Source organism: Carya illinoinensis, chromosome 1 (genome assembly GCF_018687715.1).
Source record: "Carya illinoinensis cultivar Pawnee chromosome 1, C.illinoinensisPawnee_v1, whole genome shotgun sequence".
In the NCBI taxonomy this organism is placed as follows: Eukaryota; Viridiplantae; Streptophyta; class Magnoliopsida; order Fagales; family Juglandaceae; genus Carya; species Carya illinoinensis.
Genome location: NC_056752.1, coordinates 56,433,188 through 56,447,002, shown reverse-complemented (window position 1 = coordinate 56,447,002; position 13,815 = coordinate 56,433,188). Strand labels below are relative to the sequence as shown.

Here is a 13,815-nt window from a genome sequence, read left to right as displayed (position 1 = left end):
AAAGTGTAAGGTCTGTCAAAAGCAAGCTATTATCACTACCTATACTTTTGTTAAATATACTTTGTACCTATTGATATGATTGATTTTTTTAGATCCATTAAACCAATCCAATCAAACTCTTGCTAACCAACATCAATTATTAAGTACTTATTGATCATATTTTGTAAATCTAGCCTTTTATGGCAGATTTTGGGAGTGAGATTAGATGAGAATTTTATAAATAATAATGAGATAATTTAAGTTGAATATTTTTTAAATTTTGTAAAATGAGAAAGAACAAGTTGAATAAAAAAATGTTATAAAATTAAGATATTGTAAGAATATAATTTTATAATATTATTTTTATTTAGAGATTTGAAAATGTTGGAATTTTTTTTATTTATTTGAAAGTGTGCAAAAGTTATGATGATTAGTTTGAAAATTTTATATTTAAATTATGTTTGAGATGAGATGAGATGAAATGATATCATGATAATTTTTTATCTCTTCTTAGGCACCAAGCATGCCCTTATAATCTATGATGGATAAATGTTGTACTATCATTTTACATGTTTATATCTCTTATATGAAATTCTTAAATTCTATGTATCAAAATTTTGAAGAGATTTTTTTCGCAACTTTAACACAAGATTAGCAGTAATCCTTTTTCAACAAACATTAATGCACTAATTTTTATCAATATTTATGTCCAGGGAGAGGTGAACACAGTTTAAAAAATATAGGAAAAATGCTACTTTCATGAATTTTTGGGTCTCAATTGGATCTTGCCATTTCTTTTACTCAGTGATTAAGAAATATTTTTTTAATGATATTAATATTTTTTTTAAATGTTTAAAGGTATTAAAAATTTATTTTTATCGGGACATCTCGTGCTATATATCCTGCTCAATTGACTTCTATTTTTTATTTGCTAGAAAAATCATGGACCGCCTTTTAATAAATATATATAATTTTGTTACGTACAAATAAAGCCACGTATTAATTTATGTATTAATATTGATTTATTTACTTTCAAAATTTAAATTAGTATTGTTTTTAATAAAATCTACTTTTTAATCAATTACATTAGATTAATGTACATATTAATGTGCAGTTGTGTTTGTAACTAGATTTTTTTATATATATATATACGTATTAAGCATCAATGCAGTCAACACAAAAAAAAGCATTATAAGTTTTTAATTTTTTAATTTTTAATTTTTTTTTTGGATTTAGAGTTTGTTTAAATAGTTAGACGAGATGAGATGGTTTTAAATGAAAGTTGAAGATTAAATAAAATATTGTTAAAATAATTTTTTTAATCTTATTATTATTTTGAGATTTAAATTAAATAAATATATTGAGATTTTAAAAAAATGAATTATTTTTTGTATTTTGTGTAGAAACTTTAAAAAATTATAATGATGAAATGTGTTAAAATCACTTCTCAATCCAAATTGGACTTAATCATAGTTTCATAATTTAAACAGCAAATAAGTAAATTTGCACACATTCAGCCCTTCTTTTTCATTTTGTATATAATCAGGCAAGACTGGAAGACTATGCAACATTGCAAATAACCTAATTATCATTACACGTGTTGACCGAGCTTGAGGGCGTCCCCTTTGACAACATATATTGCAAGTTCCATGGATTTGGTTTTGCTCCATCTCTAAGACAATGGGCAGGCGGGCGGCCTAAACTTAGGTACAGTACCTAATTAGTAATTACCTTTATATATATATATATATAGGAAAATTATATACATTATACTATCATTTCACTTGTATCTCACTAAGTGAAATATAACATATTTACAACCATTAAATGATTATTTATTATATGTTTCTTTATGATCAAAAGATAATAAATGCATCATATCATATATAATAAGATACAAGTAAAGTGATGATGTAATTTATAGTATTACTTATATATATATATTTATATATATATATGCATGAGTGTTATTATACCAAATAAAGACGTAGCTGAGATGTATTAAAACTTTACCAACATAAACCAAAAGTAATTATATATTATAGGCATAATTTATTATACACCATATTATTATCTCACTTGTAACTTATTATATATAATGTGACGTATTTATTATTATTTTATAATAAAAAATATATAATAAATAATAATTCAATAATAATAATTGTCTGAATCTGATTAAAAAGAATGTTCGTTATATCTATTTAATTACGGGTAAGAATTCACTTGAAAAGCCCAACTAAATTTTCAGAAAGTAATATGGCTATCGCAGCCCATTACATTGACAGATAGAAACGAAGGGAAGCCCATTACTATTATGAGCCGAATGCCCAACACACTATGAGAACTCCTGGAAAACGACGTCACTGCATATACCCTTGTCATTTTTTCCCCTCTTTCCCTCATATATTCTTTCACAGCAATGTTACATATAATTGTGGAATTGTAAATATTACATAATCGCTTTGAAAAAAAGTGAGGTTCACGAATAAAAAGTTAGTTTTTTTTTTCATGTGGGTCCCATATTAATTCATTTTTTTCAAAGCGACTGCATGCCGCTTGCACAATCACGACTGTAAATATCATTTCTCATTCTTTTAAAAGAAACTCTACCATGCCGTCCCATTGTCACCGTTCAAGTTGACTGCTCATCCATTTTCTTATTTAATGATTAAGTGAGTTTTAGTGTATTAATGTATTTTTTATTTTTTTAAAATATTTAAATATATTAAAAAAATATGAAAGGAAAAAATAATCAAAAAATAAAAATACTAAAATGTACTCGCGGTAGAGTAGCAACGCTCTTCTTTTAATCTTCGGTAATCCGTTCTGTGCATCGAACATTCACACTACTAGGAATTGAACCATTCCACTAGAACAATGATTTTTTTTTTAACAAAAAAATGATCATTTGTATATAGATTCACAAGTTTCATGCAAGTCCTATGAAAACAAATGAAATTCACTTAAAATATATATATATATATATATATTACAGTAAATATCACTTTTTTCCAAATGGTTTAGCCACCCAAACTTGTATATGGTTATACTTCTTGAAAATATTCTAAACATATGTGAGAGCTAGTTGCTGGAGTTCTTTTAATATCTATGTATTTTTCACATCATCGTTGCTGCTGAGAGATCGAAATAATCAAACTGTTTCACAGCATCCTTGTAACGGTAAGCAACTGGTTTTAACCTTTCCGGTAGTATCTAATGTTTTTTCCCCGCCTGTTTATACCTTCGTTAATGATAAATTGCGATGCACATACTGCATAGGGCAGGACGCACCGTATGGTCATGTATTGGAAACCATATTTGACTGCACCATCCGACGCTCCTGCTAGATTTTTCGATCGAATGTAAGCCTGGACTCGACTTCAAGTCAACTAGTTAGAGTCGCAATACGTCGTGCACTTAAAGGCAATGGGGGATGTTCATTAATTCTCTGTTTATTTTGATTGGCGGGGGATATTGCTCTTGTCAAAAGGTAATTTGCAAGGAAATTTTGCAGTTCGGTGGGACTAGAGAAGACGATGACTGCACGAGTCACGTTGGCCTTCATTCAACGTCACAGATGAACGGAAGAAAAATTGTAAATCAAAGGTTCCTCGTTGAAGCGTCCGAGTCAAGTAAAAATAAAAGAAAAAAGAAAAAAAAGAAAAAGAAAAAAGAAGAGATAGTCTAAACAATTAGCCCTCTATCTGCATCTCTTCTTATTTAAGTGCCCGGAATTGTAGACATAACAATTAGCCACTCGTGAATCATACGCCTGTATTCATGGCACCCTCAAATGTCTGTTTCATTGGGGTAGTAGCATGGGCTACCTGTATCTTGTTCTTTGAAAAATATGATGCAGCTGAGTTAGTGGCAGCATCTGAATCATCTGCTGCTCTACAACTTGAAAGGAATGCTCTGCTTGATACTGGGTGGTGGTCGAGTAATCAAACTGGCAATAACTCAGATCATTGCCAGTGGGATGGTATTGACTGCAATCCACGTGGAAGTGTCATAGCGATGCACAGAACTTACGCCTCTTTAGGAGGTAAGTTGAAACTCAACTTCTCTTCCTTCCCAAATCTAGTCCGTCTTGATCTTGTTGGAAACGAACTTCAGGGAATCATCCCATTTGAAATAGGTACCCTATCAAAACTCACCCACCTCCATCTGGGCTTCAATAATCTTATAGGTGAAATACCTCCTTCATCTATTGGCAATCTTAAGAACTTGGTTTCCTTGTCCCTCGAGAATAATAGTCTTACTGGTCAAATCCCTTCTTCTATAGGCTGTTTAACTAATTTGAGTTATTTTTCACTCAGTTGGAACCAAATTAATGGTTCCATCCCCATGGAAATAGGAAACTTGAAGTCTTTGAAAAGTCTGCATCTCGCATCTAACAATCTTACTGGTCCAATCCCCACCGGTCTAGGCGATTGCTATCTCTTGAAAGAGTTGTCATTGAGCCGCAACTATTTAGATGGAAGCATTCCCCATCACATCATTGACCTTAGTCATAATTTTCTCAGTGGCGAGATACCGGTTGAACTTGGGCGTGCAAGCTACTTATCAATCTTGGATTTCAGCTTCAATAAACTTACCGGTAGCATTCCTCCTCATTTCAGTTTTATAAAACAAGTCAACTTGTCATACAATTCTTTGAAGGGTCAAATTCCAGTTGACTATGGTTGGTATTATAATCGGTATCATACACCAGACACATTAATTGGCAATGAGGATTTATGCGGCCACTCAATGGGTTTCCCTCATTGCCCTCCAGCTAGGAACAATTCGGTGGGACGCAAAGTAAAAATTGTGGTTCCCATCGCCATGTTTCTTGGATTCTTTGTTCTTTGGTGCTTTCTCTTGTTACAATGTGCAGTTAATAAAACTCTACCCGAGTCAACAAAAGCAAAGAATGGAGATTTATTCTCGATATGGAATTACGACGGCCATATTGCATATGAAGACATCATTAGAGCAACCGAGGACTTTGACATTAAACATTGTATCGGAACCGGTGGTTATGGTAGTGTTTACAGAGCAGAACTACCTAATGGTAAAGTGGTTGCCTTGAAGAAGCTTCATCGTCTAGAGGCAGAGAACCCCACTTTTGATACGTGTTAGAAAGCACAGCGGAAAGTACCTCAAGGCCAGCTTGTAAAGTTGCTCCACAAGTTTCTCCAGATTGACAAGAGTTTTCACTTGGTGGTAAAGCGTACTACGTAGTATAAAACCAGAGTAACGCTTTAACAATCCACAGCCTAAATACTACTTAAGAGAGCACAAAAGAAAGAGAGAGTTTTTCTTCTTGCTTCTTGCCTCTTGTGTGCTCTTGAACCAAAGAGGGGGGAGCTATTTATAGCCCCCTACACAACATGTAACATATGGTTGTGTTAGGTAGAATAGGGGACTAAGTGGAGTGTGTTAGGTAGAATAGTGAGATGATGGGTTTGCCCATGTGGGCGGCCCCCATTCATTAACATCTCCCACTCGCACACAGTGGGCATGACCCCAGGTCAGCATCTCTCTAATGTTCTCAATCTTATTCATACAAGTAAATAGGCCGTGCGACCACCAAGCAAATCTATAGAAAGGTGGGAGTACATACACTAAATCTCTCCCAGAGAAGACTAGCATAGTAACATCCCTAAAGTGTTTGGTTATGTCCTAGACTCATTCGATCGCATCAGTTCAAGCATTTTCGAAACCCTCTTGAGTTTTAGAAAAACTCAGAACAATGCTCGACTATCTCTAAATCATTTCAATATGTTCACAACCTTAGTTGCTACCAATATGTAGCGTCATAGTTGACGTCAGCAAACACTATTGAAGATGCGATATCAAAGAATCTTCCTTTTGCACTCATATCATTCAACTTTGGTCAAACCGCTTTCCCAGCAATGCCTCTTTAGACCGTATTGATCATGGCCATAGACAACAAGCCAAAGTAGCAGACATCATAACCTCCATCTTGTGACATAGTCAAAAGTAAAGGACACATGAAAATGAGACTCACACAGTGAGAAAGAGGGAAACCATTTACTCACTTACTCATTTGGTCGCATAAGCACATTTAGTATGAAACACATGTTACGGTGGATTTCTCTTTCTCAAAGAGCATATGTCTATATCAACACCGTACAGATCTTAGTCTAGTCGCTTCTCAAGCGTCTAACCTGAGTTCCTCCATTTGCCCGCCTCCAAGGCGTCAAAGAGGATCTCACATCTGGCTAACCACAGGCTATATAGGTTGTGGGGTAACCCATGCATAGTCCACTCATTGGACCTTATTTTAGCTCCCACTAAAATGACATATCTTTGTGTCAACTAACTTATCCATTTGGACAAGTATCTTAGAACACAATGTCTCATCTCTACTCGCTTCTTAAGCGCTAGAGGCGATCGCTCGTGTGAGTGAGCCGATCTAAGCCTGTTGACATATCTTATGTGTGAAGACAATACGATAAAGACAATTTACTGAATCATATTGTATTAATATCCCAAAGGAAAGGTTACATCTCAATGTCATTTGAAACACAAAAAACATTTTACAATTTACGCAGTCCTAGATTCCTAACATGAGCCTCAAAGACATCTCTTGCTATAGGCTTCGTTAAGGGATCAGCAACCATGCGACTCGTAGAGAGATGTTTCAGAACCACTTCCTTTTGCGCTACCATGTCTCTGATGTAGTGATATCTGATATCTATGTGTTTGGTTCTTCCATGGTACTTAGAGTCCTTAGCATATGCGAGAGCAGCCGTGCTATCGCAGAATATTGTCACCGAATCCGAATAATCCGTGCCAATGTCTAAATGCTTGAGGAATCTTCGTAACCAAACAGCTTCTCGAACTGCTGCAGAACAAGCTATGTATTCTACCTCCATAGTGGATAAAGCTATACAAGGTTGTTTCTTGCTGCTCCATGTAATGGCGCCATTATTGAGCAGAAAGACATACCCAGTGGTTGATTTACGCTCATCTAGGTCACTGCCCCAGTCGGCATCACTGTAACCTTTTAGCTGCAAATCTGAACCTTGATAGCACAGCACATAATCTGCAGTTCCTTTGAGATATCGCATAATCCTTTTGACTGCTTTCCAGTGAGCCAGTCCGGGGTTAGATTGGAATTTACTCACTAAGCCAACTGCATAGCATATGTCAGGTCGAGTACACATCATTGCATACATCAGACTACCAACAGCATTAGCATAAGGGACACGGGCCATCTTTTCCTTTTCTATTTGAGTCTTAGGACATAACTCTTTAGATAAGTTCTCGCTTTTTGCAACAGGGGTGTCAATGGGTTTACATTCATTTATTAGGAAACGCTCGAGGACTTTCTTTATGTAAGTCTGTTGGGACAAACACAAAAGTCTCTTTGAGCGATCTCTGTAGATCTTAACTCCCAGAATGTATTCTGCTTTACCCATATCCTTCATCTTAAAATTGAAGGATAACCACTCTTTTGTGGCGACTATCAACCCTTTATCATTTCCAGCTAGTAGTATGTCGTCAACATATAATGACAACATAATGAAACTCTTCTTGGATCTTTTGACATAGACACAATGGTCCTCTGTGATCATCGTAAACCCATTCGAAAGAACGGCTTGATGGAATCTGAGGTACCATTGCCTAGATGATTGTTTTAGGCCATATATAGATCGTTTGAGCTTGCACACTTTGCGCTCTTGATCTTTGACCACAAAACCCGTTGGTTGATCCATATAGATCTCCTCATCTAGTTCTCCATTGAGAAATGCTGTCTTAACATCCATTTGGTAGAGTTCCAAATCCATGTTTGCTACTATAGCTAGAATCAGGCGAATTGAAGCAAACCTCACAACTGGTGAAAAAGTTTCCTCATAGTCTATACCCTCTTGCTGGGTATATCCTTTCGCCACTAAGCGAGCTTTGTACTTATCTATTGATCCATCCGACTTGCGTTTGACTTTTAGAACCCATTTGTTCCCAATAGTCTTACGCCCTCTCGGTAGATCAACCAGATCCCAGACCTGGTTTGTCTTCATAGACTCAATTTCATCATTAAAAGCTTTCATCCACTCATCTTTAGTAGAAGATGAGAGAGCCTCATGAATTGTCATAGGCTCATCATCATCATGCGGAGCTACCATAAAAGCTTCCCCTTCAATCTCAAAACGACGACGGGGAATACTTTCACGTGTGCTTCTACGAGGCTGAGGTTGTTGTGATTGATTGACAAGCGGTGTGCTCCCACTCGGATTTAAGTTTCTTTTATCATTTGTAGGAGCTCGAAGAATTTCTTCCTCATTCTCAACTAAATTCCTTGGAGCACTTTCCTCTTGTTCCACAATCTCATGAAGTTCCAAACTCCTATCAACCTCACCTCTACTTGGAAATTCATTTTCAATGAAGTCCACATCTCGTGATTCAATCTCAGTTACACTTCCATCAGTTTGTTCACCTATTAACACATACCCTTTAGAGTGTTCTGAGTACCTTATAAAGATACACTTCTTCCCTCTAGGGCCTAATTTCCCATACTTATGAGAAAGATCATGAACAAAACCCGTTGAACCCCATGGCCGCAAGCTACTCAAATTGGGTTTCTCGCCGGTCCATAGTTCATATGGGGTGGAAGTTACTGATTTGGAGGGCACTCGGTTAAGAATGTAGGCAGCAGTCAAAAGTGCATCCCCCCAAAAAGAAATTGGTAGGTTTGCTTGCGCCATCATTGACCTAACCATCTCAAGCAGTGTTCGATTTCTCCTTTCCGCCACGCCATTTTGCTGTGGCGTACTTGGCATCGTTAACTGTCTTTTGATTCCTTTTTCATCACAGAGCCTTTTAAATTGCTCAGAGAGATATTCTCGTCCTCGGTCAGTTCTTAGAGTCTTTAAACTCTTATCTAACTGATTCTCGACCACTCTTAGATATCGCCTAAAACATTCCAATGCTTCAGACTTATGGGAGATTAAGTAGACATGACCGTACCGTGAAAAATCATCTATAAAGGTGATGAAGTAGACACCTCCGTGTCTTGCCCTCACACTCATTGGACCACAGATGTCTGAGTGGACTAATTGCAGTGGAAAAGATGCCCTAGTGGCTTTTCCAAACGGTTTTCTCTTAGCTTTTCCCATTAGACAATGTTCACACGTGGGCAAGATGACCTTAGCGAGATTGCCTATCAGGCCTTCTCTAGCTAATCGAGTCATTCTATCTTGCCCTATATGGCCAAGCCTAGCATGCCATGTGTATGAATCCAAATTATCAATTGATGAAGAAAGAAAAGCAATGGATTCATTTATATTAGAATAAACCAAATCCAATATCACCAAATGAAAGGAAACATAATTGTTTTCAAATACAATTCGAAAACCAAGTTTCAATAGAGTAACAACTGATAGTAAGTTTCGTCGGATCTCGGGAGCATATAGCACATTGTGAAGGAAAAGAGTGCGGCCACCCCGCAAGTCCAGCTTGTAGGTACCAAGTCCCAGTACCTCCACGCTAGCTCCATTCCCCACCTTGATATCACGGCTCCCAGTTGGAATCCGGCAATACTCCACAAATCCGACTCTATCTCGCGCTATGTGCTCGGTCGCTCCTGAATCAACAGTCCACAAAGGATAGGATTCAGCAACCATCACATGGCTAGTTACAAAAACAATGCGAGAAAAGTCAGAGTGTACCTTCTTCAGCTCAGTGCAGTCACGAGCGAAGTGGTCAATCTTTCCGCAGTTGAAACACTCTAATTTTGACTTGTTTTTCCCGCGCTTGCCCCTCTTGGTGCGCTGAGAAGTTCCTGACACTTTTTTAATATGTCCAGCAGCTACTCAATTCTTGGACTTCTTGCGCTTAGGCCTTGATGCCTTGCGCGAACCAGCATTAGCCACATAGGCCGTATGATTGGGCTTAGCAACCTCTAGGCGCTCAGCCTCCAATTCCAAGTGACGCGAGACATCATCAAAGTTTTTGATATTCTCGTTATGCGTCAGGTTCTGGCTCATATTGTCCCAAGAATTCAGTAGTGATCTTATCACTGCCTGCACTTGCTGTTCATCTGTCAGGTTGTTTCCTGCCGACCTAAGTTCGCGGATCATAGTTGACATAACCCTAAGATGCTGCTTCATCGTGTGGTCAGAGCGCATCTTATAGGAGTCAAACCTCATGGTTAATCCACGCAACCTAGTGGCTGAAGTTCCACCAAACTTCAATTTCAAAGCATCCCACATGCTTTGGGCAGTGTCATAGACCTCGAACTCACACATCAGATCATTGTGCATGCTGCTTAACATAATTATGCGCACGCACCGATTTTTCTTAGCCCATTGGGTATAGACTTGTTGATCTATCTTGTGTTGTTCCGAGTTCCCTTCCTCGGGCTTAGTAAGAGTGTGAGATAAGGCCTCCAAGACCTCTTGCTCATCTAAGACATATTGGATCTTGCGATGCTATATGTCATAGTTTTCCCCATCTAATTTCTCCCCTTTGTTTAAATCGGCAACAATACTCTTGGATGCCATTTCACTACAATGCGCAAAGACGGGATATTATTCACACACCTAAGAAATCTGTCGCGTCCTTTCAAGTTAGAAAAAGAATAATTTAGACATGTCGCAAGATCGAAAAATCGCTAAACTTCAGAATCATCTCTTGCGCCACAATATCCAATTATTAGATTTCTAGCTCAATTCCCGCGCAAATTTTAAAAACCGAATATGGGAGAATTTATCATCATAAATATCAACCATACTCCCACTATCTTAAGTAGTCATCTAGACCTAGTCACATGTAAAGACATAACCTACTAAAATCCGCAGTAACCTTTTGGGCCAGTCTACAAGGACAGCTTCCCAGACCATGGCAACCTGTTGGGCCAGTCTACAAAGATGGTTCATATGAGACCGTTACAGTCAATTTTTCTTGTTCCATCAGTGCATTTACAGTTCTTACTGGGGTCACCATGGTCTTTTGGCTATTCAATGCATTTACAGTTCTTACTGGGGTCACTGCAATTCTTTCAGCCTATCATTCACACTGACAATTCTAGCTAAGACCACTTAATGGGATTTTCTATTTTATCACTGAAAGAAATAGAGACTAATGTCCAAACATTCAAGTCTCAAACCCAGCTTTCATAGATGATAAAATAATCATATTTCCACATGTTCAATACACACATACATGTTATCACATTTAATCTCAAAATTAAATAAAAGATCACATGTAATATAACATTATGGAAAAAAATAGCATGAATATAACCAAATATTCACATGTTATCATATTTAATCTAAAACATTAAATAAAAGATTACATGTAATATATCAATATATCTAAGCATATATTGAATCATGCCAAAAATTTTTTTTTTTTTTATTATTATTTTATTATATTTTCGGGTTTAAAAAAAAACACAAAAAAACAATACTGGGCTTAAAGAGCCCAGCCCCTTTCTTTTTATTCTGCTTAAACCCAAAACAAAAAATGGCCCAAAGGGCCCAAGCCCAGCCCGACCCATAGAGGATAGATGACTCAAGTCATCTTCTTCCTCCCGCGAGTTACTGTTCACGTGAACAGTAACGCCGAAAAAAAAAATTTCCAGCTGCTGCTTCTGGACATCACCGGCGCCCCCGATTGCCGGAAATCGCTTCCAGAGGAAGCTGGGTGCTGCCGCAGCACCTAGGTGGTGCTGGCAGCACCTCACGGTGCGCGCTGCACCGAGCCAGCGCTGCTCTGGTGCGTGCAGCACCGGGCCGGCGCTGCTCTGGTGCGCGCAGCACCGAGCCGGTGCTGGCAGCACCCCTCTGGTGCGCCCAGCACCGAGGTGGTGCTGCATGGTGCCCCCACGGTGCACGGAGCACCGTGGGCACCTGCTGGTACGCGCGGCACCGTGGTTCGCGCACGGTGCTCGCAGCACCCCTCTGGTGCGCGCAGCACCGAGGCGGTGCTGCAACACCCCTAGGTGCCTCCACGGTGCACCATGCACCGTGGGCTCCTTGGGTGCTTGCGGCACCGTGGTGCGCGCAGCACCATTGCAGGGGTGCCGCGCGCACCGTAGCACCACCATGCTCAGGTGGTGCGCGCCACACCACCATGCTCAGGTGGTGTGCGCTGCACCACCGGATGTGGGGTGGTGGTGAGCGCTGCACCACAACAGCGGCTTCGGCCAAAAAAAAAAGAAAAAACTTTTTTTTTTTTTTTAAAAAAAAAAAAACTGCAGCACCATATATGCGCAAATAAAAAACACAGTTTACATGAAAGAAACTGGAAGCAATTACTAAATGGCTCTGATACCAATTGTTAGAAAGCACAGCGGAAAGTACCTCAAGGCCAGCTTGTAAAGTTGCTCCACAAGTTTCTCCAGATTGACAAGAGTTTTCACTTGGTGGTAAAGCGTACTACGTAGTATAAAACCAGAGTAACGCTTTAACAATCCACAGCCTAAATACTACTTAAGAGAGCACAAAAGAGAGAGAGAGTTTTTCTTCTTGCTTCTTGCCTCTTGTGTGCTCTTGAACCAAAGAGGGGGGAGCTATTTATAGCCCCCTACACAACATGTAACATATGGTTGTGTTAGGTAGAATAGGGGACTAAGTGGAGTGTGTTAGGTAGAATAGTGAGATGATGGGTTTGCCCATGTGGGCGGCCCCCATTCATTAACAATACGAGTTTCAGGAATGAGGTAACGGTGTTAACAAAGATTCGACATCGAAACATTATTAAGCTTCATGGTTTCTGTTTGCATAAACGTTGCATGTTTTTGATTTACGAGTACATGGAAACAGGAAGCCTTTTTTGGGTCCTAAACACCCATGCTGAAGCTGTACAACTGGATTGGTGCAAGAGAATGAACATCATCAAAGGCATAGCAGATGCTTTATATTATATTGCATCATGAATGCATTCCAGTAATTCTTCATCGAGATATATCGAGTAATAATATCCTTTTGAATTCTAAATTGGAGGCTTTTGTCTCTGATTTCGGCACTGCTAAACTCCTCGAATCTGATTCTTCAAATCAAACATTAATCATTGGCACTTATGGCTATATTGCCCCAGGTGATTTGTTCTTTTCTTGATATTATTTATTCTGTCTTTTTTTCTTGCTTCTGGTTGTTCTTTTAAGAGGATGGAACGAGCCATGGGAGACAAATGGTTTGACAAATACTTTAATCAAATGCTAATGCTAATTGGATTACAATATTATTTTGAAAAATGTAAAAGAAGAAACAAAAGAAAAAAAAAATTACATTTTAACCATCTGTTTTTTTTTTTATTGCAGAGCTGGCCTATACCATGGCAGTTACTGAAAAATGCGATGTTTATAGCTTTGGAATGGTTGTTCTAGAAATATTAATGGGAAAACATCCAGGAGAATTTCTGAATTCATTATCATCATCACAATCTCAAGACGTCATGCTAAATGAAGTATTAGATCATCGTCCACCACCTTTCAATCATCTGGTTGCAAATGATATTTTCCTTGCTGCTATGATAGCGTTTGCATGCCTACGCACCAAACCAAAGTCTCGCCCAACAATGAAATGTGTGTTCCGAGAACTTCTTTCTCGCAAAAAGCCAATAGCCAAGCCCTTGCATACAATTTCAATCTGGCAGCTCAGAAATCAGGAAACATATCTGGTTGGAGAGAGTGAAACTCTGCCATGAAATGTTATTGGTGGGTTACATTCAGCATCTTATCGTTTGATAAACTTGTATGATAAAATATGTTGAGTTTAAAGGTTTTGACGTAAGCATTGAATGGTTGGTTTGAAAATAGTGTGACGAGTGAAAAAAGCAATAGACATGTAGTGAACGTGATTTAGCTAACATTTATCT

At 38.2% G+C, this 13,815-nt stretch overlaps 1 pseudogene; it reads left to right on the top strand.

Moving 5' to 3' along the window:
- The first annotated feature begins 3,762 nt into the window (after window positions 1-3,762).
- Window positions 3,763-13,762, top strand: LOC122291401 (annotated as a pseudogene).
- Window positions 13,763-13,815: the final 53 nt, after the last annotated feature.